Source organism: Balaenoptera musculus, chromosome 4 (assembly GCF_009873245.2).
Source record: "Balaenoptera musculus isolate JJ_BM4_2016_0621 chromosome 4, mBalMus1.pri.v3, whole genome shotgun sequence".
Classification (NCBI taxonomy): Eukaryota; Metazoa; Chordata; class Mammalia; order Artiodactyla; family Balaenopteridae; genus Balaenoptera; species Balaenoptera musculus.
This window is the reverse complement of record NC_045788.1, coordinates 9,093,716-9,121,456: the sequence shown is the minus strand read 5'-3', so window position 1 is coordinate 9,121,456 and position 27,741 is coordinate 9,093,716. Positions and strand designations below refer to the sequence as shown.

Genomic DNA, 27,741 nt, shown 5'->3' with positions numbered 1-27,741 from the left:
TACAATTATTTCTCTCGTCCAAGTTACATGAAGGGAAAGGTGACAGTCAGCTACCACACCCCCTACAAGGAGAGTTTCAAAAAGGCTTGTTGAAGCCTTCAAAAAGGCTGGTAACCCTGATCCTTAGTAGGACATCCTTCCTAGTCCTGTGCACTGGACCACTTGTTGTGTAAGTGACTGAACACTAGGCCGTCTCCCAGAGCAGCATTTGTGGACAGGGGAAAAAACCCTGAAAGACCAAGTTACTTCATCTAAAACCGCTGCTGCTTTTAAAACACCATGGCCTAAATAATCATTGAAATACTACTATCTTTCATTGAAAACATTTAGAAATGTCCTTATCTAAAGACTACCCATATGTAAAATGTGCTTTTAACCTTATAACTGCCCTTCTGAGCACCGTCTGATGACATTAATTTCTCAGCCCATGGTACTTGGGGTGGGAGTGGAGGTACGAGGAGGATGTCCTAAAAGACTCTTCTTTGTGTTTCAGAAAATGTCGATTTATTTAATCCCCATAACAGCTCGACGCAAAGGTTTTATTATTATCATTAATCCCACTTATACAGATGAAGAAATTATAGGCATTGTTAAGTAAACTTATTTAACATCACACAGTTAATAAGTGGTATTTAAACTCAGGCCTGTGACACTCCACAAGCCGATCCTTTACACACCATCACAATGTCCTCAAGTATATCTATGAGTAATGTAAGTCAAAATCACATAGTGAATTAAAGTGATTCCCTTATCTCCGTATTTCACTGGAGTACCTTGGAAACCCACCACGGGGAATGAAGTTTGTGCCTCCTATAACCATGGACCGTGGGCTCATAACATTGAAGTCTGTGATTCCTGGAGCTCAGACATCGTTTTCCCTCACTTATTTTCACTCTGAAATACATCATCTCTTGAATTCAGTACAACAAGAAAGCTCTCTCTGAAAACACACCTAGCCAAGCTCTGTGCTTCAGTCAATGTGACAGGCATTAATTTAAGATTAAACTTCCTAAACGGCTAATTCCTACATAGTTTTCAACATGTTATCCTTGAGAGCCCTACATACATATGCACTTGAGAAAGACATTTTTAATGGCATTCCTTCTCAAATATCCCTAAAACCAGTGTGCAGTTGGCCAGACAATACCAAACTACATCCTGAGCCTCATAAGTATAAATGTATCAGTACAAGAATATAGATAACTCCCAGAATAAGTCTTCAAATAGAAAATTATTATACTAAGAATAAATGATAGTAAAACTTCTAGAAAATTCAGATCTGTGGCCTACTCCACCCACACCCAAAGCTGACATAACCCATTGGAAAAAGAGTTCCAAAGACATTGTTAAAATACTTCCCAAAGGCAATTCCAGAATTTCCTCATGAAGAACTTATCACTCTTGCCAGAGGGTAGACTTGTTTTGACACCTGACAGAGTTCTTCAATCAGAACATGTTTAAAGTGAGGCAGTAAGTTGCACATTAAGCCATTTTTTCTAGCTCTTAAAACAAAGGAATAATGTTGACCAGAAAACAGAGCTCACATGGTAATAAGGTTCAGTCATGTATATATTATGTTATATATAAATTATTTTTAGGAAACAGAGTTTAATTCTCAAGTATAAGAATTTAAAAAATAAAGACTAAGTTCAAAACATACTGTGGTGTATTTTTTTTTAAACTACGATTCCTCTATTTTGACCCTTGGTAGCTTAGTCTATTTTGAGCTCTATTTAACCAAGATTTGGTGCCTAGAAACCACTTAACATAACTTTACTAATTTGCTAAGCCATGATATTCTGAGTTCAGCTTAGGCTTCCACATGCCCAAAACATCCACCTATAGACTGGACAGCTCTCTTCAGGGCTAATCCTTCCTCTTGTACAAAACCTCTCATCAGAGCACGAACTATTCGCAAAGCAGCTGAGCTGCGTTTCAAGCTGCTGGAAGGACTGGCCTTCCCAGCTTCATATAATTAACAATCTCAGTGTGTCTGCACGAATGAGTGACTCATTAACTTGATTTTTTTTTTAAAGAGTCAAGCTCTTAAACTACAACAAATATTAGTTACATAATATCACATACTTTTACAAAACCACACAATTCAAATATACACAAGCCAAATTATAACACTCTAAGGAGAATGTATCTCAGAAAATCCCAGAATTCTCAAGACTTCAAGTCTTAGCAGAAATGAATTACATGTACTAAAAATATCTACTTTACCTGGCATTTTTAGCAACTAGAATTCTGCTCAACAGCACTTTTGATTTTCTGAAGGTACAGCCCATTTTAATCATCCCACAAAGGTTAACTTATGTTCAAAAGAGTTTGTTTGGGCACAGAAAACAGGACCAAATATTTTTAAAAAGGAAAAACAACAGTCTTTTAGTAACCAGAAAATGTGATCAGGTAGGAAAACAAAGTTCACCATACGTGGAGGTTCATTTTATCAACTTCTGTGATGAAAGATCAGTAGAGTGTGTATCATTTTGGGGAAGCACAACAGTAAATATTAACATGTATATATTCACATGCTCAATTGTGACAGACAAATCGTGTGAGGTTTCTATGAGTTAAGCAAAAAAACGGGGTGGGGGGGGCGGGGGTGGCTTTGTTAACATCCAATAATGCAATACAGAAATTATATTTACGCTGCATGTAATAATAGATGCTTTCATGATACTGAATAGACTTTTTCACACAAAGATGAAGATCATTCACCAAATTATTGTGACTACTATATTATATTCTGGAAAATAATGATAAATCATACAAGCCTGCTCTCTAGTCCCAGGCCCATTTATCTTTCCAGTCTCCCTCTTCTAAACTATGATAGACTAGAACACAAGAAAAATGGGTCTCTTATCCCATCACTACCCTACTGCCCACCTCCCTGCCCTTGCCCCCATAAAGTCAATCATAAGCTTCTTAGTAGGGTTTAATTTTCCTCAAGTATTTTTATTATTTTACTCAAATCTTTGGTTATCTATGACATACGGAACATGAGAATATTATAATTAATGATAACATAAGATAAAGGACTGATATAGCATTTTAATAAGGAAAATTATGATGAGTAATTATTAATTTATATGGAAAAATTTATTTCATAATTTTTGGAATATACAAATGAAGTTAAAATAATTAGCATAAGAAATATTTGGTTTAATATAATTAAATGTGAGAATGTCCTTCAGAAGAGAAAAGTTAAATATAGCACTTTACAATAGTAAAGCTTTGTAAGGGTTCAGCTCACACATTTTAAAAATCTTTTCTTTAAGTCATATATACACTTTGACAAACAGGTAATTTCTATACTGAACAAAAACAACAACAACAACAAATAACCCAAAACTAGTAAATCATATCATGGCCCCCAAAGAATGATCCCAATATACACCAGTAGCTTCAGATAAAACGGGAAATTCCAACTCTGGTTATACTGCACAACATAATAAGAAAAGGGAGAAAACTGAGAAGAAATGGCTTAATTAAATTCCCCTCCAACAGTTAATTTTACTGAGGAGAATGATTAACCATGCAAGAGCTGCTATAGCTGTTAGATTAAAATCAGGTATTTTCCAGACTATCTTTTGGAAAGTAAGATACAGATAATATCCCAGAGAAAAGTGATCTAAAAATTCAGGTAACTATTGATTTAGAAAGTAATTATTTTTTAAAACCATCATTATTTGCAATCAATTTAAAAGAGTATCATTAGATTGAGATTATTATAACCCATTAATACAAACTGCAACTTAACATATCATCTCAATAACATCTAGTGCGCACTATTTTAAAAGCTCCATAAACAGTAGTAAATAAAAATGGAATACAAATTTAATCCATTTTAAAGTTTTACATAATGACCCGCGGGGCCTGCAGCCTCCCTCCAACATGACCTACACTTTTACTCCACGTCCATATAAATTAGAATCCACATTATCAATCTTTCTGTACTCATTCTACTTAATCACTTAATACACCTGCACTTAACTATCAATGTTTCCTTTTCCATATTTGAAACCTACAGATATCAAAGAGTATGAAGAAAAAGAAACCAAAATTGGGCTTAAAGGGGAAAAAAGGTAGAGCACATCTGCAAATTCATAACTGACCCTCTTACTCCCCAACTCCGTTGCATTCCTGCTGACTTCTGAAGAGCTACCATCAACCTACAGGATTCAGAACAGGACCTACAGTAGTCAAGGAGCAAAATGGCTGCCCATTTCTTAGAGAACAGATTAACAATCTTTTTATGTATGAAGTCTACTAGAGGTTTTCTGTTATTAAAACAACTGCATATCACGCAACCCATTAGGAACAAAATTATAGCAACGTTTCAGTAGATTCAGAAAGAAACATTTTGGTAATATTCAACACCATTCATGATTTTTTAAATCAAAAAACAAACTTTAACTAGAAAAACAAGAAGGCTACCTTAAAGTGATGAAGTGAATGAATGCATCTTTCAAAAATCCATAGCAAACATAATACACAACGGTGACACACAGAAGCACTATCCTTTACAAAAGAGTAAGACAGATGCCCACCATCACCACTTTTATAAGAGACTGTACTAAAATTTCCAAGACAGCACATTAAGATAAAAAATAAAAGGCAAAATGAATAAAAAAAGAAACAAAGTTGTCATTTTTTCAGTTATGATAGTCAACTGAAGACATCCAAGGGGATTTTAAAGACACTTTATTAGATTTAATAGGAAAATTCTGAAAGTTTGCTGGATATAAGGTTTCCGATTTTGATTTAACGTGTCCACTTTCCCTAATCCATGATTATCTCTTTCCTTTTTGGTGTCTATAGAGAGTTGAGTCTTACTTAAGAGTCACCAACCAGAACTACACAATGTATTAAGTGCTAAAGTTTGATAACAATGAGATAATGTACCTCCTTTCTCAGATCCTGTTACATTTTCATCACTTTCTATTCTTACACCAAATTGCTTCTATAATTAAAATACCCTTTTAGTGGCCGCTTTTGGCCAGATCATCAGAGTAGGCCAGTATTTCTAGGTATACTCTATCTCCGATATATCCCATTTCTTTCCTATATCAGAATAAACCAGTCACAACTCATTATTCTTCGTAAAACATAACCCAATTTACTTAAAATAGCACTTTGAGGCTGACAAAAATGAGAGCCCCTTTGCCAGGCCCCTGCCCACCTGCAGCCTGCAGTGGTATTCCCGCACTTATTCCTCACCATTTGCTTTACCAGCATCCTGCTTCCTACATCTTGAGTACCATGTGAAAATCTGGAATGTTTCACTGCATGCTTCCAGAGGGTTCCTGCTGCTTACATATACCACTCCATTTAAAAGGACCTACTCACCATACTTTTCATTTCCTATCGCTGATTCAGTTTCCAATCCATGATGGATTTTTTAAATTGTCACTTATTTTACATTTTACAAACTTTTTCAAAGCCTAGCAAAATACTAGCACTACTTGCCTATTTAACTTTTCAAAAACTCTCCCTATTTTGCTTATGGGACATTTTTCATCAACATTATCTTTGGAGAAGTACAAAACCCTTTTTATATAACTCCTGCCCTTTCCAAGTTACTGAAATTGTACTCTCAAGCTCCAAATGAAATTGTACTCTCAAGCTCCAAATGTAATGTCCTTTCCCACGTCCTTATACTTGTTGATTTCTCTATAGCCCTAACAACTAAGATCTCCTTCCTAAAATTCTCTTTCCCTTGTTTATATAATTTTTTTTCCAGCAATAGACCCATCAGTTTCTGACCCTTTTTCTGATGCTGCCACCTTATGAACATATAGGAGGTTCTCCAAGATCTTTCTTTGGCTGATTCCTTCCTCGTTTCACCCTCTCCCCCGCCCCTTTTTTGGCTTAACAGCCTCATTCAAATTTCATGCCTTCAACTAACATTTTCTGTCCTCATGTCTCTGGTCCTGGCCTGGATCTCAAGAACTAGGCCACAGCTGGCATGTATGTAACACCCGAAGTAGACACTGCCAGTTGGTTGGATATTGGCTCAAATGACATCTCTGCACTGCTCTGGACAGTCACCACACTATCAGATGTAGCTAACACTGAAGAAGAAACCAACTCACCACATCCAATCATTCCCTAAATGTCTCTACCTGATAATCCATATCAGCACCTTATAGACAATTTATCAAATGCAGAACTCATTATCTTTCTCTAAAACTTTCTGCTCACCTGCTTCGCTTTGTAAGAAAACCCTGAGTCTTCAATAATTCTCTTTTGTACCTTCAGATCCACTTTGTTATCATATCCTACTGAATAACATTGTGGTATCAACCAAATTTGTCTCTTTTTATTCCCCAATGTCATGTCCTAATATAAGCACTTAATATCTCTTAACAAAGCTCCGAAAGCTGCTAGCTTCCTAACTAGTCTCCCATCTGCAGTCCTTCTCCCTTTTTCTCAATGTTACTAAGTGCTGCAAAAGTAAACTGATCATCTCGTTTACCTATGAGCATCCAATAGCCACACAAATTCCATATCCTTACAATCAGTATCCTCGACAATGTGGCTGTTAGTTACTTCTAATGTTACTTGTATGTCTCCACTCTCTATGTATTCTACCAAATATAATGTCTCTATTCTTTACTCGTGATGATTCTTCTGTCTGGGTCTCCCTTTCCTTTGGGCTGGAGAAAACTAGAGAGTAGAAAGAGAAGCAATACAACCTGATAATGCAGTGGATAAATGTGATGAGTGAAAAAGACAGATCATGAAAATTACTCATATTTCCAGCTTTTACAATAAGATATATAATGACACTAGTCACTTAAATAAAACTGGAGGCATTTGAGAGAGGGGTTAGAACTTACACTGTGAAGTGATTTGACATCTCAAAGTGGAAACAGATACCAGATAGGCAGGTGGACATGTAGATCTTGATCTCAGAAGACAGGTGTAGACTAGCAATGTCACTCTAACTGTAATAATAATTTATTTATAACTGTAATGAAAATTTGCCATAGGTTTGCTTAGAAAGCTAATATACATAAAGTTCAAAAAGAAGATAAATTTTAAAAGAAGAGGCCTAGAACATGCCATTAGAAGCCAAGTAGAGAAAGAAGAGCTAGAAGACTGAAAAGGAATAAGCAGAAGAATGTGATTTTACAGAAGCTAAGGAGGAAAAGCACAGTTAGAAGAAGGCATGGTCTGCAATGTTGAATGCTACTGAGAGGAAAATGAAGAAAGTAAGACAAAGAAAAGGGGAAAGAAAATCCCATGAGATTTAACAACACAGAGGTCTTAAAAGGTGGCTTTAGTTTTCACAATGGAGAAACCAGAGCGGAGTTGCTGGAGTGAGAGTGGGAGGTGAGGAAATGAAGGTGAAAAGTTGCCAGGTAGAGATGACTCCTTCAAAACACTTGGCTATGAAAGGGAAGAGAGATATTACAGAGAATGATATATAATAATACACATAAATACACATGTAAATACACAGAGTGCCTCTAAAGCTCTTGGAACAGTGCATTATTTTCTCCCACTGATAGCTCTCAATGCAACATTCATTCCTACCAAGGTCAAAAACAGGCAAGAATGTCCACCATGACCACTATTACTTTTCTTCTGGACATATTAGTCACTGAAATCAGACTAGAGAAAACCATTAGAAATGTAAAAAGTAAGAATTAGAAAAGAAGAAACAAAGCTATTTGCAGATGACCTGAAGCAGACGAGCTGGAAAACCCTAGAAAATCAATGATGAAACTCAAAAAACAAAAGAATTCAGCAAGGTAGCAGGATATAAAATAAACATGCAAAAACCACTCACATATACAAATAAAACCAGAGAGGATATCTAATGAATGAGAAAGTCCCATTTAAAATAGTAATAAAAACAATTAAATATTTAGAAATAAACAGAAATGTTCAAAACCTACATGAAGAAGAATAAACACTCTTCAAAGACACAAAAGTAGGCCTAAACAACAGAAAAGAAACACCTTGTCCTTGGTTAGGACATCTCAACATCAACATGTCATAAATTTACAAATTTAACTTGCACTAGACAATTTGATATTGAAGTTCAAGTGGCAAAGAAAAGTTCAGGAAAAGCTAGGAAACACTGAAAAGGAACAGATATGGCGGGGGAGGGAATGACTCTCATTAAAACATACTACAAAGCCTCTATACTTAAAACAGTGTGGCACTGCTGAAGAGACAGACCAATGAAACGGAACACAAAGTCCAAAAATAGATTTAGCTACGATAAAGTGACATCCCAAAACACTGGTACAAGAGTGGGCTTTTTAACAAATTGATAGACATTTGGGGAAAAGAAAAAGAAGACAAAAACTTGATTTGTTTCTCACACCATACACAAAAATAAACTCTAAATGGATCGGAGATTTAAGTGTAAAAAATGAAACTATACAAGTACTTTTTTATAAGTTGAATTCCTCCTATAACCTGGGAATTATAAAAGAAAAGTCTTTCTAATTAGAACTAAAATACAAATACAAAACTTATACATGACAAAAATACCAGAAGCAAAATCAAAAGAGATATGACAAACTGGAAGAAAACATTTACACTATAACTCACTGATAGATGGTTAATATCATTACAAACAACTTTCAAAAAGACAAAATGTCCTATAGAAAGTGGCTTTTTTAAAATTTATTTTTGTCTGTGTTGGGTCTTCGTTGCTGCATGCGGGCTTTCTCTAGTTGCGGAGAGCGGGGGCTACTCTTCGTTGAGGTGCACGGGCTTCTCATTGCAGTGGTTTCTCTTGTTGCAGAGCACGGGCTCTAGGTGCGCAGGCTTCAGTAGTTGTGGCTTGCAGGCCCTAGAGCGCAGGCTCAGTAGTTGTAGCGCACGGGCTTAGATGCTCCGCAGCATGTGGGATCTTCCTGGATCAGGGCTTGAACCCGTGTCCCCTGCATTGGCAGGCGGATTCTTAACCACTGTGCCACCAGGGAAGTCCCTGGAAAGTGGCTTTTAAACAGACGAAAAGACATTCAGCTCCACTCATAATAAGATGAAATGCAAATTAAATGTACACTGAGATAGCATTTCTCATCTATCAGATTGGGAAAAATTCAAAACGTTCACAGTACACTCTGTGAGCAAGGCTGTGGGGAAACAGGCACTCCCAGACACTCCTAGTGGAAACACAAAATGGTACAACCCTATGCAAAGGAACTGGGCAATATCTCATTAAACTACATAAGCATTTACTCTTTGAACCAGGGAGCCCACTTCCAGGAATTTACCCTGAAGATAAACGTGCAACAATATGAAAATGCATATACACAAGGATATTCATCACAGTATTATTTTCAATTGCAAAATACTGGAAATTACTTCAATACCCATGTGTAAGACATTGGTTGAATAAACCATGGTACATACACAAAATAAAGTAGTATCTGTAAAAATGAATGAGAAATCTCTATAAACTGATATGAAGTGATTTCCAAGAGATATTGAAAAATGAAAAATAGCAAACTGCAGAGGAACATATATAGTACACTACACTTTTAATAAGAAAGGGGAAATTAAAAAATATAGGAAAAATTATCTGCTTATCTTTATAAAAGGAAGGATGAACTAAAAAACAGTAACGTTGTTTACCTATAAAGGATGGAGTAAATGGGAAACATGGAAAGACCTTTTCATACAATTTTATTTTTTGGAAAAGTAAATCATTTTCTACATATTCAAAAAATTAAGTCAACAAGGATGTGAAGCTGAAAGAAAACTAAAATGAGTGCACTCAACTGTATTTTACCGTATCCACACGGATTATAAAGAAAGAAGAAATCCAAGTAATTATGAGTACAGCATTTGATTATATACACTCACAGAATTGGGTGGCGTGAGGATGGAGAACTTCAAACAAACCTTGAACGGGTAAAGTTTTTGGTAACGGTGTTTGTTCTAGTGGTATAATGAACCAATTCTGAAACTATTTTAGATCTGTTATGGAGTTGCACAGGTAAGTTAATGTGTTGATGCTGCTGGAAGCCAATACTGTCACTGTGAAAGAAGGGACACATAAATATGGAAAAGTGGAAAACAAGAAAGAACCCTGTGGAGATGGATTAGAAATAGAGATACTGGTGTGAACTAAGATTTCTAAAATGTGAATGTGTGTTTCCCAGTATGCATGTCTGCATACATTTATGTATCAATGTAAATGTGTATACATACATACACCCGTACTTACTTCCTAGCGCTCTCTCCTCTAAAAGGGCCTAAAGGCCAAGACCCCACAGTGATGAGCACAGTCCACTAACAAGGAGAACACTAATACCATTCCCCCACTTTCAACAATCAGAGCTCGGGACTCCCCCAGTGGTCCAGTGGGTAAGGCTCCGCGCTCCCAATGCAGGGGGCCAGGGTTTGATCCCTGGTCGAGGAAGCAGATCCTGCATGCCGCAACTAAGACCCGGCACAGCCAAAATAATAAAAAAAAAAAATAAAGTAAATAAACAAAGTAATTAATTAATTAATTAATTTTTAAAAAACCAAACAATCAGAGCTCTTCAGAGAAATGGCTGCCAAGAGCCGCCAGGGCAGAACAGATCAGAGATAAGTCTATGACAACTTGCTTTGCCAGAAAGTAAGGAAGCACTCAAAAATCTTATGGGGGAATGCCATGCACTTCTACTAACCAAACCTGGACAATTTGGGCATCAAAATAATTAAGTAATGAATTACAAATCATTGAAAAGAACAGATATCCATGAGCTCATACCAATGATAAATGACTGAATGAATAAGTCAATCAATCAATCAATCAGAATGGTTTCTGCTTACAGCAGAACACTGATGCTGACTGGAAGGGGGGCTGGAATTGGAAAGTCAGCAGTTTGCAACCTTTATAGAAAAAACTGTACCAGGCAAGAATCATCAACAGGTGCTACATCTAGGTGGAAATTTTGATGAGGAGCAGGATATTTGCATGATCTTGAAGTGTTTCCCCACTGACTGCTTATTACACTTCCAAGAAGAAGAAAAAAAAAAACTAGCTCTACAGTGGAGAAATCTGATAACACTCTGACCGAATGATCAAAATTCACATTCTCAATGTGCCTCCACATGAGATATCCCAAGAAGGATACATCATTATTTATGTAGTTTTCTGGTTGGAACAGAGAACCTGAATCTAATCACGAGGAAACAGCAGACAATCCCAAATGAGAAGTGACAGGCAGACAGACAGACAAATGAAGGACTGCATCATTCAAAAATGTCAATGTCATAAGAGACAAAGAAAGGCTGTGTGACCATTTCAAATTAAAGAAGGCAAAAGAGACATGACAGCTAAATGCATTAGCTGGTCCTAGACTTAATTCTTACTGAAGGGAGAAAATGCTTATATAAGGAATGTTATTGCATCATGTGACGAATATGGAATATGGACAACAGATTAGATATAAGTATTATACTAAATTTACTGAAGCTGGTTATTGTACTATAGATATGGAAGAAGAGAAGAGAACATCCCTACTAAGAAATACACATTGACATACTTTCAGGCATAAATGCAATCTCTGCTCAAAGTTCAGGGGGAAAAAAGTGTGTGTGTGTGTGTGTGTGTGTGTGTGTGTGTGTGTGTGTGTGTGTGTGTGTCTCGAGGGAAAAAGGGAGGAGACACACCCAACTGATAAATGAGGTAAAATGTTAACAGCAGGTGAATCTGGGTACAGATTAAAGTATTTTTAATTTAAAGTTTTTTTAGAAAGTATTTTTTAAGCCATCCACTTGCCATTTTTCCTACCATATTAATCCCACGTTAAGTTGAAGAGAGTGAGGCCCCAGGATGTGAAGTCATCAGGAGGTGAGCCCACTCCATCTTACTTCAGAGTCTAGCACTGATTTTAACTATCACAATACATTGCATTTAAGACTTACCGGCACCTTTAGCTCTAAGATTTCCAAGGTTGTTTGGTCTGCCCTATCTTACCTCTGCTCTTCTCTCCTAATTTTCTTTCCTCTGTTCCCCTAACTGCAGGCCCCTATCACTACAGTTGCATCGTGCCTCAGGCTCTCCAGCATACAGTACACTGGCCAACTTTACTTCTTACAAATCCCCTGGGAAAATCCTATTTTAGCTGGAAAATCCTGGATTTTAGCTCTCATACATTTACTGGGCTATACTTTACCTACTCCAACAGGCACCTGGAGGGCAGAACTGACTCTTTCTTACTATTGTATGCCCAAGGTCAAGTATAAACCTTACTCTATATTTGGGATTTCAGTAACCATTCATTGAGCTGAAATGTTTTAACTTGTTTCATCGCTCGCTCATGGCTTTCCTCATTCTAGCAAATATTGGGAATGCTCAATTTCCTCCCGTCCATTTGCCCACCAAATCTGACTGAGATCTAGTCAACATTCACTTTCTGGAAGATGCTTTCTCAGTTATTCCAGCTCTGGAAATGTCTGCCATGCTCAATCCCTTCAGCACACAAGGGCTGTACCAATATCTTTCGCACTTATTATAAATAACAATATTGGAAAGTATGTTTTATGTGGCATAACATCACAGCAATTTCAAAAGTTGTCCTCATCTCTTATTTTGATTAAGAAAAATAAATACTGGAAAGAAGCCAGTGTGTGCATCTGCTAAAGAAAAGATAAGAATCACTGTGTTTTAAAAAAAAAAAAAAAGAAAAAGGAAAAGAAAAGGATGCCGGACGCCACGGTCAAGTAAATTTGGAAAATGCTAAATTGCGTTAAGCTACCCCAGGTTCTCAGATCTTTTAATATAAACCAATGTATATTGTGATTATCCTAGAGAGGAACAAAATATACGGTGCTTTCCAAACTTACTTGACCATGGGCTCTTTCTACTCAGAGCATCTCCTGGGAAAAACAAACCACAGAATATACTTTGGAAACGCTGACTACACTACTGCTGGGAGAACACATCAGAATATCTGGAACTTGCTAAGACACTTAAAAACCAAAAGAGGGGCTTCCCTGGTGGCGCAGTGGTTAAGAATCCGCCTGCCAATGCAGGGGACAGGGGTTCAAGCCCTGGTCCGGGAAGATCCCACATGCCGGGGAGCAACTAAGCCCGTGCACCACAACTACTGAGCCTAGCTCTAGAGCCCACGAACCACAACTATTGAGCCCGCGTGCCACAACTACTGAAGCCCGCGCACCTAGAGCCCGTGCTCCGCAACAAGAGAAGCCACTGCAATGAGGAAGCCCGTGCACCGCAACGAAGAGTAGCCCCCGCTCGCCTAGAGAAAAGCCCGCATGCAGCAATGAAGATCCAATGCAGCCAAAAATAAATAACTAATTGGAAAAAAAGAAAAAAGAAACCAACTGCTTAACATTAACAGAGTCACAGGAAGCTTCCCACCTATAATATCTACACAAAGTAGCAACTGATTCTAATTGTAATTAGTTAACGACCAAAACCCTGGAGTTCTACATCAAATACTTGCCTACTTCAGGGTCCCACGAAAATTCTGATGTGAACTTCCTATTGCCTCCTCCAACTCCTGAACTGCAGATGACCAAATGCAATCAGCATCCCACAATTACAACACACACATGCAGAGCAAATGAGAGGTTTTGGCTGAAAAACATTATAGCAGTGCTTCTCAAATTTTAATGTGTATACAAGTTACCTGGTATACAGGTATACAAGTTACCTGTTGATCAGAATGCAGATTCTGATTCAGTAGGCATGGGGTTGGGCCCAATATTCTGCATGTGCAGCAAGTTCACAGGTCACACCAATGCTGTCAAACTAGGGACCTCACTCTGGGGGAGTGTTCCGGGCACCTTGTGACAAAAAAGAGGCCGCTAACTTATAAGTATCTAATGGCTGTCCTTCAAACTGCTTTTCAGAAGTCTAATTCTCCCAAATGAAAACAATGAAGCTTTCAATCATTTATAAAAACTGAAACTGTGTGCAATAAAAAGAAGATATTAAAATCATTATTATCTGCTAACAATTATTTTTCTTTAGAAACGGCAGTTTCCTACAGATTGCCGTGAAAGTGCACGTATTTATACAAAAATCATTTCTTAGTCTAATGCCCACACCAGTGACACAAAAACGCCTTGACATCTATGGTGATCAGGAATTGTCTCCACCAATAGTGACTTACAAGGCTGCAAAAAGAAACTATTATTGCCATGCTTCCACCCAAAAGACAATGTATAAAGCCAGCATCTTTCTCAATGATTTACTGAAAGCAGCAGCTCATTTTAATAAAACCATCCCAAAACATAAAATTGATTGAACCAACTGCTGTGGTGGGCATACACAACAGCTGATCAAAATCATTCAAGATTTTTATTCGTAACAGATTTTCTTTCAGGCTTTGAAAATTTCTTCCCATTCTATTACTTTTATCTTGATATTGAAATCACTGAATTAGAGAAAAAAGAATTTTTAAATCTATGGAATAAAGTTTTAAACTACAAAGTAAGTCAATTCAAGAAAATAATAAACCAGATCACATACAACTTAATGCACACACTAAAACTAATACCCACTTTTCTAGAATGTACTTTGAGTGACAAAAATTAAGAGTTCAAACTGGGTCACCTCTTGTGTTGTCAAAAATCGTGGGGCTTTTTCTAGGGATAGCATTGCCACCACATCACACGCAACATATCACCCCCATTCCTTACAAAGGCAAACTCAGCACAATTAGATATTATTTCTCTTTATAACTGTATTTCTTGATATTAAACATTTTAAGATTTTATTTCACTAAAAAACAAAGACATTTATCCTTTCCCTGCAAGTTAAATGATGCCTTTACCTGACTTTTTATAATAAAGTAATTTTATAATATTTTTGTCACAGTGAAGGACAAAGATAAGCCAACTGTTTAGATTCCTCTCCTTCGTGTTGTGTCTTTTTGATCACTAACAATGCTGCGTGAACAGCCAACAGAAGGCTGACATTTCATAAAATATGCAGTGATAAAAACTAATACTGTAGCATCTGGGAGCGATATATAAAATGCAGAAATACACCTAATAACTGTGATCTTAAATTACAAGTTACTAAAAGCTAAAGAAAAAGTATACCTAAGAATAAAAAAGTGGCAAGATTACAAAGGGGTTTTTTGTACTCCTGTTTCTAAAAACAAAGTTTTAAAAATAATTTAAGTCTGCAACACTTTCCCTGCTATTCTACACTTAAAAGCCAGCTACCTTCTAAGCACAGGGTTTCTGTACTATATACCTTTCAACAGTTGAAGAATACATTACAAAATCATCATTGAAAGGGACTGTAAAATATGCAAAGGAAATTCCTTTTTCTCAGATTACTTAAAAAATGTCAAAACTGATGATGAAGAAGCAATATATCACTTTCAAGACATGATGCCAGAGACCATCACCAAAATAAGTTTTAAAGACTATAATAATCTAAACAAACATACTCTTAATGCCTGTACTAATACATCTTTTCATAATCTAAGCCTTAAATTAAAGTCCTTGGTACACAACAGCAAAGTAAACTGTGCTCAAATATGTTTAAATAATTTTAACCTTACTGCTAAACATTTGTTTTTCAATAGCGGGAAGCAAGTAAGGCACTCAATGAACACCATCCAAGAGCAAATCATGTGAATTACCTTTACAGCATTTGGTTTAATATTCCACCTATATCCATCAAAATCACAGTCCAGCAAAAGTGCTTTTATTGGTTTTTTTTTTTTTAATATATATGCTAAGGGGAAGTGAAAAAATAAAAGCCATATTCAGCACTTCAAGAAGCCTGAATTATACTCTAACTAAAGAAAATATACAGCAGTTACGTATGTGGGAGGCAACTGTCCTTGTGCTTATAATTAGCATCTGCATTTAGGGATTCCACCGCTTAATGCACACCCACCGCCTGTTACTCTTACCACAGCTTTTTATGTCACTTAATGGAGATAAATACTCTTTCCCCTCCTCATATTTACATCAACGCGATTTAATTTTTTTAAAGCTGTTATAATAGGTTAAACAGCAGTCTCAACATCACTCTTCATCTCCCACTGGACAAAGAATGGCATTACAGGACTGAGAATAGAGAACGCATATTTACATTCATAATGTGCCTAACTATAACATTTATGTAAATTATGATTTTACATTTGCAAATACAATAATTTTTCGTTTCACAGCATACTTTGCCATTCTTTCAACGTTAACTTTCCGTGGTTATTACAATCTCAAAAAACCATACCTATGAAACAAATGATGTTGTTCGAGCCATTGGAAGAAACACTTAAAGCTAAAATAATCATGTATCTAGTAATGTACTTAATTTTAATCTAATCTTATTCTTCTATAAAAGAGAGCTTTAGCATATTAAATAAAAACTTTTCATAGATTTGAGTTTAGGGAAACTTCCTTTTAAAAATATTTTCACTATCTTTTAATTATTTCACATCAGGTTACCTATCATATAAATGATATACAAATTTACTATAATTGTTTAAATGTCAAAAATATATGAATCATACTTTCCATTGTTTTGTCTACTGAATTTAGACTTAGAGCATATCAGTATTATGTACATTTAAAAGAAAACAATTGTTTTACCATTTGAAAACCTGTGATTTCAAGAGTAATTTACTCTATCAAAATTTATTTTTAAAAATTATACATACCGATGACAGCAGAGAAAAAAAGAAAGCAATTCTTGGGTTTTTCCCTTGTCAAAAAAGTAGTAAACCACATTCCCCAACTGTGATTAAACAGACACTGTTAAATTCGCTGGAGAATATTTATCTCTCCCTTCTAGAATGTAAGGTCCATGAATATAGGGTCCTTACTTCTTTTGTTTAACTCATAATCAATAGTGCCTGGGTATAGGTAATCAATATTTATGGAAATAATGAGTGAGCAAATATCAATGTATCATCTGAGATTTGTAATGAATGATACTTAGTCCATAAGCGAGATCTAAAGAAGTATAACATGGTTCCTGATCTCTTGACACTTAAAATCCAGTTAACAATACAGAATCTAGACCCAACTACAAACAAGTACTAGTGCAAAACACTAAACAGAAAGTGCCTTGTGAGAGGCAAAAATCAAAACAGGAGTTCAGGGCTTCCCTGGTGGCGCAGTGGTTGAGAGTCCGCTTGCCAATGCAGGGGACACGGGTTTGTGCCCCGGTCCGGGAAGATCCCACATGCCGCGAAGCGGCTGGGCCCGTGAGCCACAACTGCTGAGCCTGCGCGTCTGGAGCCTGTGCTCCGCAACGGGAGAGGCTGCGACACTGAGAGGCCCGGGCACCGCGATGAAGAGTGGCCCGCGCTCGCCCCAACTGGAGAAAGCCCTCGCACAGAAATGAAGACCCAACACAGCCAAAAATAAATAAATTTAAAACAACAACAACAACAAAAAAAAAAAAACAGGAGTTCAGAAGAGGGTGAGATTACAGTAGACCATATTGTTCAGAAAGATTTCACGGAGTGTACAGGACATGAGCTCCAAGTTAGGAAAATAGCAGGTAAGCTTTAGACGAGCATGTTAAGAAGAAAATACGAAGGACGTCACAGGGCAAGAAGATTAAAAGTACTGTGAAGTGAGGAAGGATATGCAAAAGCAGGAAAGTTCTCAGTACGCTGGGACCATCTTGACAGAAACGGGAGAACTTTTGCTAGTCACTAGTGGAAGACAAGGTTGAACAGTAAACTAGGACAACTTTACGAAAGTACCTTGAAAATCAGGCTGGACTCAATATTTTGTAGTAACCTATTAGGGAAAAGAATCTGGAAAAAAAATATACAAACATATAAGCATATATGTAAACTGAATCACTATGCTGTACACCTGTAACTAACATGACACTATAAACCAACTACACTTCAATTAAAAAAAATATGAAATCCCTAACAAAATCAGGATAGAGATTCCAAATTTCAATCTATAAACAAAGTGGGGCCATTAAAGGTTCCTAAGCAGAAGAATAACAGAGTAAAAGCAATGTTTTAGGAAGATTAATCTGACAATGTATGGGATGGATTTGAGGATAGAAAGGATGTCAAATACTTCAGATCTGAGGAGAGCAAAAACTTCTGTAGTATTCTAGGAATAAGGCTGTAAAGGAGTGGATGAGGCTGGCTTTTGAGAATGGTAAGGAACTGACAGGAGCAAAAACTACTAAGACTATAAACTAGTTAGATATGATGGGTAAGGGAGATGGAGACAATGAATTCCTAGGTCCAAGATAAAGACCCTAAAGGATAATGGGAGGGAGGCTAAGAATGGCTAAATTTTTCTGGGGGTAAAAAAAAAAAAGGTTAGGGGCAAAATGATGCTTTCAGTTCTCCCAAACATTCACCATGTTGGGAAGCAAAGTATTCAAAATAGTAGGAAACGGAGAGATGGAAACCTGAGAATGTGGTCGAATGCAGAGCTACAGATTTGATTTTATTTTAACTTTTTATTTTATATTGGAGTATAGGTGATAAACAATGTTGTATAAGTTTCAGGTGTACAGCAAAGTGACTCAGTTATAAATATACATATATCTATTCTTTTTCAAATTCTTTTCCCATTTAGATTGTTACATAATATTGAGCAGAGTTCCCTGTGCTATACAGTAGGTCCTTGTTGGTTATCCATTTTAAATATAGCAGTGAGTACATGTCAATCCAAAACTACAGATTTTAGAGTGCACTATGAAGATGTGATAGCACAAATATGGAAAAGGAAGGGAAAGGATGAGTAGAAAACAGAGACTGAAGATTATACCACAGTATTTAACAAATTCTATAAATATACATGTGGAAATTAACTAAAATAAAATGAAATGGATTGACTGGCGTCATTAGACAGTTCAGCCCAGAAGGAATGACTAGAGGAAGAAGAAGGGCACAGTGTCCACAGAGAGAGAACAATGTCCACAGAGAGAGAGCTCACAGTACCTCCCCCAAGCAGGGTTGTAGAAAGTACACAAGAAACCATAATTTGTAAATATTCTGTTTTTCTTTTTGTTTTAGAGAAAGAAAATATTAGAAAATAAACTGAGTACCTGAGGAAACCATAAAACTTTTAAATACGTTACTTCCTACTGTATTGCTTTGCTAAAAGAAAAAGCTAGGACATTTTTCTTTTAAAATGTCCCAATTCTAGAATGCACATAAATTCCCATAAAAGTCAAAAGCAAAAATTTACTCATCTGTTCTTTATCCCTTATATAAATTGCATTTCTCCCCCCCCCCATTTTTTCACATCTATATTATTTCTTATTTCTTTATTTCGTTCTCTGAGGTTTAGGTCAGTTATCTATGTAAACTAGATATTATATTTTGATATTTCCTAATTTCGATGAAGTATTCCAATGAGAAAAAAACCTAACAGGTATTGTACATATTTTTAAAACATACACACACATTTTGAGGCTAATTTACAGGGTAGAGTTTATAGAAGAACTTAAGAGTTCATGAGAAACAGAAATTAAGACACATCCCATACACCACTGCATCCACCACTGGGCCTGGAACCCAGAACAGCAGCACAGACTTCAGGAAAAGAGGCTCAGAACACCAAACGTAAATGTAGATGTAGAATAGGGTTTTTTAAAGTTGTCTTCCAGAGTGCACTCTACCTGAAGAACTCTGAGAATAATTTAATTGTGCCAAGATTTAGGGATTCCAACGGGTAGGGAAAAGCTTTCTAAGGTTTGATCTTTGTCATGATACATACAGAAGAGACACGCTCATTCATCAGTCCAAGCAGCACTTGCTCCGAGATAAGTACGTGAATGCATGCACTCCACATGGGTGTCACGCTCGACTGAAAGATATTTAAGCTAATCAATAAGTCAGATATGTTCTTAAAAATGCTAAGTGGTTGTTTATGTGTGTTAGGCTTTCTGTACGGCATATTAATGTGCTTTTCCTGTATGATATAGTGAACTCGGTGATGATAAATATGTGCTGTGTCTGCCACCTACATTTCCACTGACGGCAAATGGAGTGTAAAACTGGCATTGTAAACTGAAAAGAAAAAAATTAACTTTAGAGATATGTAGCACAAGTTTTATATCTTAGGTGTTACTTAACTAAATCTAAACTCTGATGGATTCACTACTAAATTAAGGACTCAAGTATCTATAAATTAGCATGTATCCAATATCTGCTTAGCTTATTAAGATATAGGGTTAAAAAATCATAAATTGGTCTTTTTTTTTAGATTGTCCAAGGAACAAATAAATCTATCTAAATACAAAATGGTATTTTTCCCAATTGCTTTGGGAAAAATTCCAGATTACACATTTAAGTTGAAGAATAGACATAAATGGCAATTTGGTCTTCAGACACACATAAAATACACAATTGTTTTCTTCAATTAATGTAGTGTAATTGAATAAATTAAAATTTGCAAAAATGTGAAACAAAAACATTCAAGTACTTACTTTATTTAAAAAGGCAGCTGTACTCGTAAAATTGTTTCTAGAGTATAAAACCACCCCCTCTGAAAAAAATCAGCAGCTATTTAAATGAATGCAATGCCCAGTGACCTCTCTGGTACAAAATAAAGTCTAAAGGTAGAGGGGGAAGAAAAGCCTGTCTTAATTCCTCCGCTCCCCATGCAACAGTCTAAGGATAGCGTCAAGCACTAGTAGCAGCTCACATTTAGACGCTACAACCTCAAGATTCGCCAGTTACACTGTCACTGAACACTGAGGTACATGAGAATGGCAGGCTTCAAAGGCAAAAGACTAAAAGAATGATGGAAGCCCTCACACCATAAAACGTGTGGCTCCTTTATCCATAACTAATGGGCAAAAAAGAAAAGACGTACACTTCCTCCTTGCTGACTTCTGACAAGTCAGCCAGGAAAACGATTCAGAACCTTTGCAAAGGTGTCAAAGGGACGCAGGAGAGGGAACAGAAAAGGAAAGAACTGAAACATAAATTTAAAAGAGAGGGAGGAAGAAAGCTGAGCTTTGGTTTTTATTCGTGTTTTACATAATTCAACTGGCTACTCAAATTGGATGACCATGTAATTTAGCAGCCAAACCAGGACATTCCTAAGAGTGAAAAGGTGCATCAGAGGCAGAATAATTCACCAACTCCCCCAGAGATGCTCATGTCTTAATCCCTAGAACCTGTGAATATGTTAACTTACAAGGCAAAAGGGCCTTTGAAGATGTGATTACGGTTATGAACCTTGAGCTGGAGGGATTATCCTAGATTATCCTGTTGAGCTGAATCTAATCACATGAGTCAGAGGAAAGATGCTATGAGAGAAGAAGGGTCAGAGCGGTGCAAATCAGAAGGATTCAAACTGCTGCTGCTGGCTTTGAAACTGGAGGAAGGGGGCCATGAGCCAAAATGTAGCTCCCAAAGAAGCTGGAAAGGGCTCGAGGTGTATCGGCAACAAGGAAATGGAGACCTAGGTCCTACAACCACAAGGAACTGAATTTTGCCAACAAACTGAAAGAACAGGAAACAGATTCTCTGACACCTTGATTTTAGCCTGGGGAGACCTATGTTGGACTTCTGAACTATACAACTATATAATTAAAAATTTGTGTTGTCTTAAACCAATAAATTTGCAATAATTTTCCTGGGAACAATAACAAACAAGTACACAGGTGCTAAAAAGAATTAAGGCAGGATAGCAGGCATTCAAAGGACTGTCTCAAGCAAACCGGGCTTATGATCACCTTGCTCAGAACTAGCACCCACTTGCACAACTAACTCACTAGTATGTGTTTCTGAACAGAATCTTTTTTTTAAATTTATTCATTTTATTTATTTTATTTTTGGCTGTGTTGGGTCTTCATTGCTGCACACGGGCTTTTCTCTAGTTGCGGAGAGCGTAGGCTACTTTCACTCTGGTGCGCGGGCTTCTCACTGTGGTCACTTCTCTTGTTGTGGAGCAGAGGCTCTAGGCACGTGAGCTTCAGTAGCTGTGGCGCGCGGGCTCTAGAGCACAGGCTCAGCAGTTGTGGCGCACAGGCTTAGCTGTTCCACGGCATGTGGGATCTTCCCGGACCAGGGCTCGAGCCCATGTCCCCTGCATTGGCAGGCGGATTCTTAACCACTGTGCCACCAAGGAAGCCCCAGAATCATTTTATCCAATACAGAATTCATACCTTTACCTTAACAGTGGAAAATGTTAATCCAAATCATTTTTAGTTAATTCTTTTCTGGAAATGAATTAAGACATATTAAGCCCCGCAAGAAGTTGCAAATAGTCATCAAATACCCACAACAATTAAAACTTCATTCCAAGTATTAACACCTACTAGTTTCTTTCATTCTGTATTATATCATATCCTTACTTTTTTTCCTAATAAAATTTTTCACCATCTCTGATAACAATTCACAACCAAATAAAATAGAAAAGGTTTGACTTGCCTTTCTGAAAAGTCCCTTTCCTCAGCATGTTAAAAACGACTCACTCTAGTTTAGGCAGAGGAGGCCAGAGAATACGTTTCAATAGAAGAGGTAAAGTGTTCTACTTAGGCTGAAACTTAGCCTCTCCTTTAAGATGAAAAACAAAAAACAAAACAAAACAAAACCAAAAAAACAATGCTCTTTATCATTGAGAGAACAGAGCCAGGGGTCTGGATGAAATAGCATTTTCTCTTTCAACACAAGTTACTCCTAAAGAGATTGGCATTTTGTTATGCTTGAAAAAGACTATTTCTAGAATAATCTACTAAGGATAAAGTCATTCTAAAACTGAATATAAATTTTTAAATTCAATGTAGTTCTCACTAAATTTAATTTAAAATTAAATATAAAATTATTGGACATTGAATGTATCTCCCCCATTACATATTTTTTAAGAAACAGCTTCCTTTTTTGTACTTAGTATAAGCATGACTAATTTCTATTCTAAGATTAGTTGACAAGAAAAAAAATTGTCGACTAAATTTTTCTCTTTTTAAATCTGCTGAGGTCCTCCAATATCAAGCATAGAGCCTGGCTCATATTAGGTATTCAATAATCACTGAATCAGTCAGTCTTTCTCAACTGTGATGGTTAATTCTATGTGTCAACTTGGCTAGGCCACAGTACCCAGATATTTGGTTAAACATTATTCTAGATGTTTCTGTGAAGGTATTTTTTAGATGAGATTAACATTTAAATCAATAGACTGAGTAAAACAGATTACTGGGCTTAAGGTGGGTGGGCCTCACCAAACTGGTTGTACGCCTTAATTTTAAAAAGCCTGATCTCCCCTGAAGAAGAGGAAATTCTGCCGACAGACTGCCTTTGGACTTAAAATGCAACATCAGCTCTTGCCTGTTGGCCTAACCTGCAGATTTTGGGCTTGTCAGCCTCCACGATCATGTGAGTCAATTCCTTAACATCTCTCTCTCTCTTTTTCTGAACACACAAGCACACACACACACACACACCTTATTAGTTATATATATTTCTCTGGGAAAACCTGACTAATATATCAATCTTATCAATGAATTGGAGTTAGATCAGCCCATTCCCCATCCCTAACCAAGGATAACTTTTTGAGTGTAAATTTATAGAAGAGCTGTCCACAAATGAACTGCAGTGGTATCTAAAGAAGGTTTCCTAACAGAATATTTCATAAAAAGGGTGTTTTGGGGCGAGGGGATCAATTTTGCTGTGCTAAATTCAAGTGTGTTTAAGTATACTTAGAAGGTTACTAAACTGCTAACACACTTACCAATCTAAGACAGTAAGATCTCTTAATGTTGGGCTACATCAAATCCTAGGCATGAAGGGAGAAGATGTAGAACTTTTAGTACTCATCCCAAACTCTCTATTCCAGCAACAGCATATAGGTTTTCTCACATGGAAACTCTGGTTGACCAGTAATGGCTCCCTAAAATACAGAACATTATGAAACTATCTTTGGCTAAGCAAGAAAGTATGCCGTGAGCAGATGTCTACAATAAGCACAGGAAAGGGGATGCATGTAAGCGACATATTTGCCATTGCAGCTTTAGCCAATTATACGCTCTGCTGAGAGCAAAGTTACACAACTGGCCTTCTTCTTGACCACGGTGAGGTGTACAATATAGGAGATACACGTATGGGGGTGAGGGAGAAGGCTGAGCCCACTACAGTAACAACAAATGCCAAGCTCTACACTTTCACAACATATTTTCTGACTTTTGTACTTTATACAGTTAGAACTTTCTTATTAAATCAGGTGCCATTTGGTGCAGTTAAGGTAGATAATGTAAGATTATCTATCTTTTTTAAATAATCAATTGAAGAGAAAAATAATCCAGGATTAGCAATCTGAATTAAGGTAACTAACAATAAAAATTGCTTCAAAGATTTTTTAATTATGATAGGGAATCTCAGATCTGACTAAAATCTTCCAACCAAAATTTTCTCTTAAAAGTGGACCTCTTTTAGAATTTGGCTAATGTTAGAAGTTAGGTCCTAGGGCTGAGAAGGATATTGCAATAAAAAAGAGCACTATAAAAGTTAGAAGACAAAAAGAAGGAAAACATAATGCCTAAGAATAAGATAATTTAGTCACCATACCTTTTTAAGAATTTTGCAGTTAAAAAAAAGAACAGGTGTTAGTCATCAGAAACTATTGGTCATTTGATTCTGCCACAGTCCAGGCTAAAAAATAAAAATAAAACAAAAAAAAAATCACAGTTTTTTCTTTAAAGCAAAAATCCAATGCTCTTTTGTCAAGCAGAAAGGAAATATTTGAAGTAAAATATTTTCACAAAGAAAGAACTACGTGAGTTTCATTATTTCTATACCTAGAATAATGCAATCAATTAGATATTAAGCCCCTACTACGTGAGATTCTATTAAAGAAATAAAATACTCTCATTAGGCACAGCATAGTCTGCCAGGAAGTACAAAAATTCATAAACAATCCCTGCCTAAAACATCTGTGATATAATCCTACACTTTACCATCCCTATGCGTTCCTTTCATCTATTTACTTATGTTGATAATTATTAAAAGTTAGAAGTATGTAAATGAAATTATCATATGTAATAATACACTTTATGCATACATGGAGGGAATGTTAAAAAAAAATCCATCTAGAAAGACAGTTAAGGTCTTACCACTAAGGTATTCTTGAGGGGGTTATTATTTCTGAGGATACCAGGGATCCCATCAATGAACCAATTACTTTTCTAAAGGGCCAAATCAATACCTCGGAGAGAACCCCATGATACCATTTAAAACTTCTTCACAAAATATATACAAACTACATTCTGAGCGTCATCTGCATTGTTAAGTAGATGGCAGCGATGCAGGACACAGAGTAGGGAAGAGCATGACTTCCAGAGCCAAAAAGCCTGAGTCTGTATCCTGGATATAACGTTTTAGGAAAAATTACTTCACATTCTCTGTGCCTCAGCTACTTCATCTGTAAAGTGGGGACCTAACTTATAAAGTAGCTGGGAGGATTAGATGTGAGAATCTGCATGAAGTGCTTAGAGCTAACAGTGCCTGCCACTTCGGGAGCATGCATTCACCATTCTTTGCTCCCTACCTTCCTCCTCCTCCTCCTCCGATTACTACTAATCCTTCTGTATTCTTTTCTTTCCAGTGTAGTAAGGCCACCTTTGCAACATTTCTTGGCATCTGCTTCCCAGAGCATTTTTTTCCCCTTACACAGTTTGCTGGAATATTTTATTTGTGGCTGGCTCTGACTTTATGTTAATTGTGCTTTTTGTTTCCTGCAAAAATGCAGTGCCTTACTATTGCTGTATTTAGAATTGTAAATTTCAAAATCTATAAATAAAAAGTTAAAATAAATAATGTTACAGGAAGCTAGTCCTGATTATAAATGCAGACTAATGACTTTTTCCCCCGCAAAAAAAGAATAAAAAGAAATGATCTGAAATAACCCAAAATCCATTGCTTGCAAATAGTATTACATGGTATTACTTTTTTTTATTGGTTCAAAATCAGGTAGTATTAATTATTAAGTAAGACCTCAATGAGTTAGTTTGTACAGATTTGGGGTTTGTGATATCTATTCTGCATCTATTTGGTTAATCATGTTTTAACATTTAAGTATTTTTGGGCTTTCTGTTTTTCCAGTACTACAGCTCACAACACCCTTTCACAGGCATCTTTTCATCAGAAAACCAGAGCCGACTGAGCGCGGCCACTGTACTCCAGGCACGGTGCTCAGCTCGCCTCCAGGAGGCGCTGTTCACAGACCTGAAGTGGAGCTGGGCAACCTGACCCCGTGCTGGGTGTTACCACAGATACATTATCATGTTTAGTTGAGGTAACCCTCACAAACCACACAGTGGACAGAGTTATTCTTAACTTCAGTATTTTACACATGAGAAAAAAAAATGAGATTCAGAAAGACAAACTGACTTGTTCAAGATCACAGAGACGCTATCTGGCAGAGCTAGGACCAAACCCCCCACCGACTTTCCAATCTGCCCTAAGTTTTAAACCAGAATGAATGTTTGTATCATATAACATTAGAACCACATATTTTTAATATAAAGCCTATGTTCCTCATAGAAAATAAAATTACAAATACTTTCTTCTACCTAGTATTAATGGTTACTTTAGACACTATAAAAACCGCAAAACATTAAATGAGACTGAGCAATTTTAGTTTCCTGTGGACATTCTCTAGTACTTAAAGGCAGAAAAAATTAACCTTCCCTGCTTCCCCCAGCCAACTGCACATGGTTACTTCTCCAAAGAGTTCCAAGTAGGCGAACCAAATCTACTTTTTAAGAGACTCATTACCTTTTATAAATGACTTTGAAAAGATGCAATGACTAGGATAAACATAATATGCCATGATGGGAGAAGAGGAATCACTTATTAAACCAGTGAAAACATGACATTTTTAAAGTACACCCTTCTGTCAAAGAGGGGTAATGAGGTCTGCAAAATCAAATAATTGTAACAATGTAAAATCGACAACTTTTTAACAAAGCAGAAGATATTCATTTCAGTATGTATATTCCAATAAATATATTCATATGTATTACTCTAAAGAGTATGTTTTAAACTGGCTAATGACACAAATTGGCTATGCCATTAAATAATCTTTATGATGTAAATAATACTAATAACTGTATTTTGGAAATATTTTCTGGTTAGAATAATTTTAACAAGATTGCCAAGACTTACTGAAACAGGAGAATGCTTCATTCACCCTCTCTATTCCCCTAATCTCAACTTCTTGGGAAAAACACAATTGTCAACTCTCTAAGGAACGTTCTGGGGGCTATGTGTGCCCTGCCATCACCAGAATCCAGCCTGCTGCTGAAACACAATGAAACAAACCCTGGTACGGAAATATTCATAGTATCGTTAAATTCCCAAACATGAAATTTGAGATGCCCTTTAGAGCAAGTGTAGATTTGTAGAAAGGAGTTAATTCTCAAGAAAACTGCCACTTTGATGGCTTGGATTCTGAGCGTTCAACACTAGAGTTGCATTACTGTAGACATTTGAATTTTACATTTAATATGGACATCCACCTTATACAGTCTTCAGTGTTCATTCATTCACTCAGTCAATATTAATTTATCATCAGGCACTATTCTAGATGGAAATTTTTCTTGCAAAGTAACAGAGCCACTGACCTCAGTAAGTTTAGGTTGTCAGTGGTATTTGCAACAGCAGGCATAAGCCTCCTCTGTGCAACTACAACTAATGGTTTTCCATACACAGACAGTGGCAGTATAGATTTTTATTGAGAAAGTCTATTATGTGGCTCTAATCTCAAATGGACAACAAGTGACCTGCTGCTGTAATATTTACAAACTTGAATAGAAAGTTCATTCCGTGGCCCACTTCCCAG

General features: G+C 36.6%; 1 protein-coding gene across 7 annotated transcripts in view; it reads right to left on the bottom strand.

Annotated features, from left to right (window-relative positions):
* Nucleotides 1-27,741, bottom strand: part of TBC1D5 (TBC1 domain family member 5) — a 538,946-nt gene that overhangs the window by 419,195 nt on the left and 92,010 nt on the right. Inside the window, exon 3 of one of the 7 annotated variants that reach the window (XM_036849873.1) lies at nt 6,849-6,956. The exons of the other annotated variants lie outside the window; for them this stretch is intronic. The gene's annotated coding sequence lies outside the window, so the exon portion shown is untranslated. The remainder of the gene's footprint in view (nt 1-6,848; nt 6,957-27,741) is intronic. 7 annotated transcript variants of the gene reach the window in all.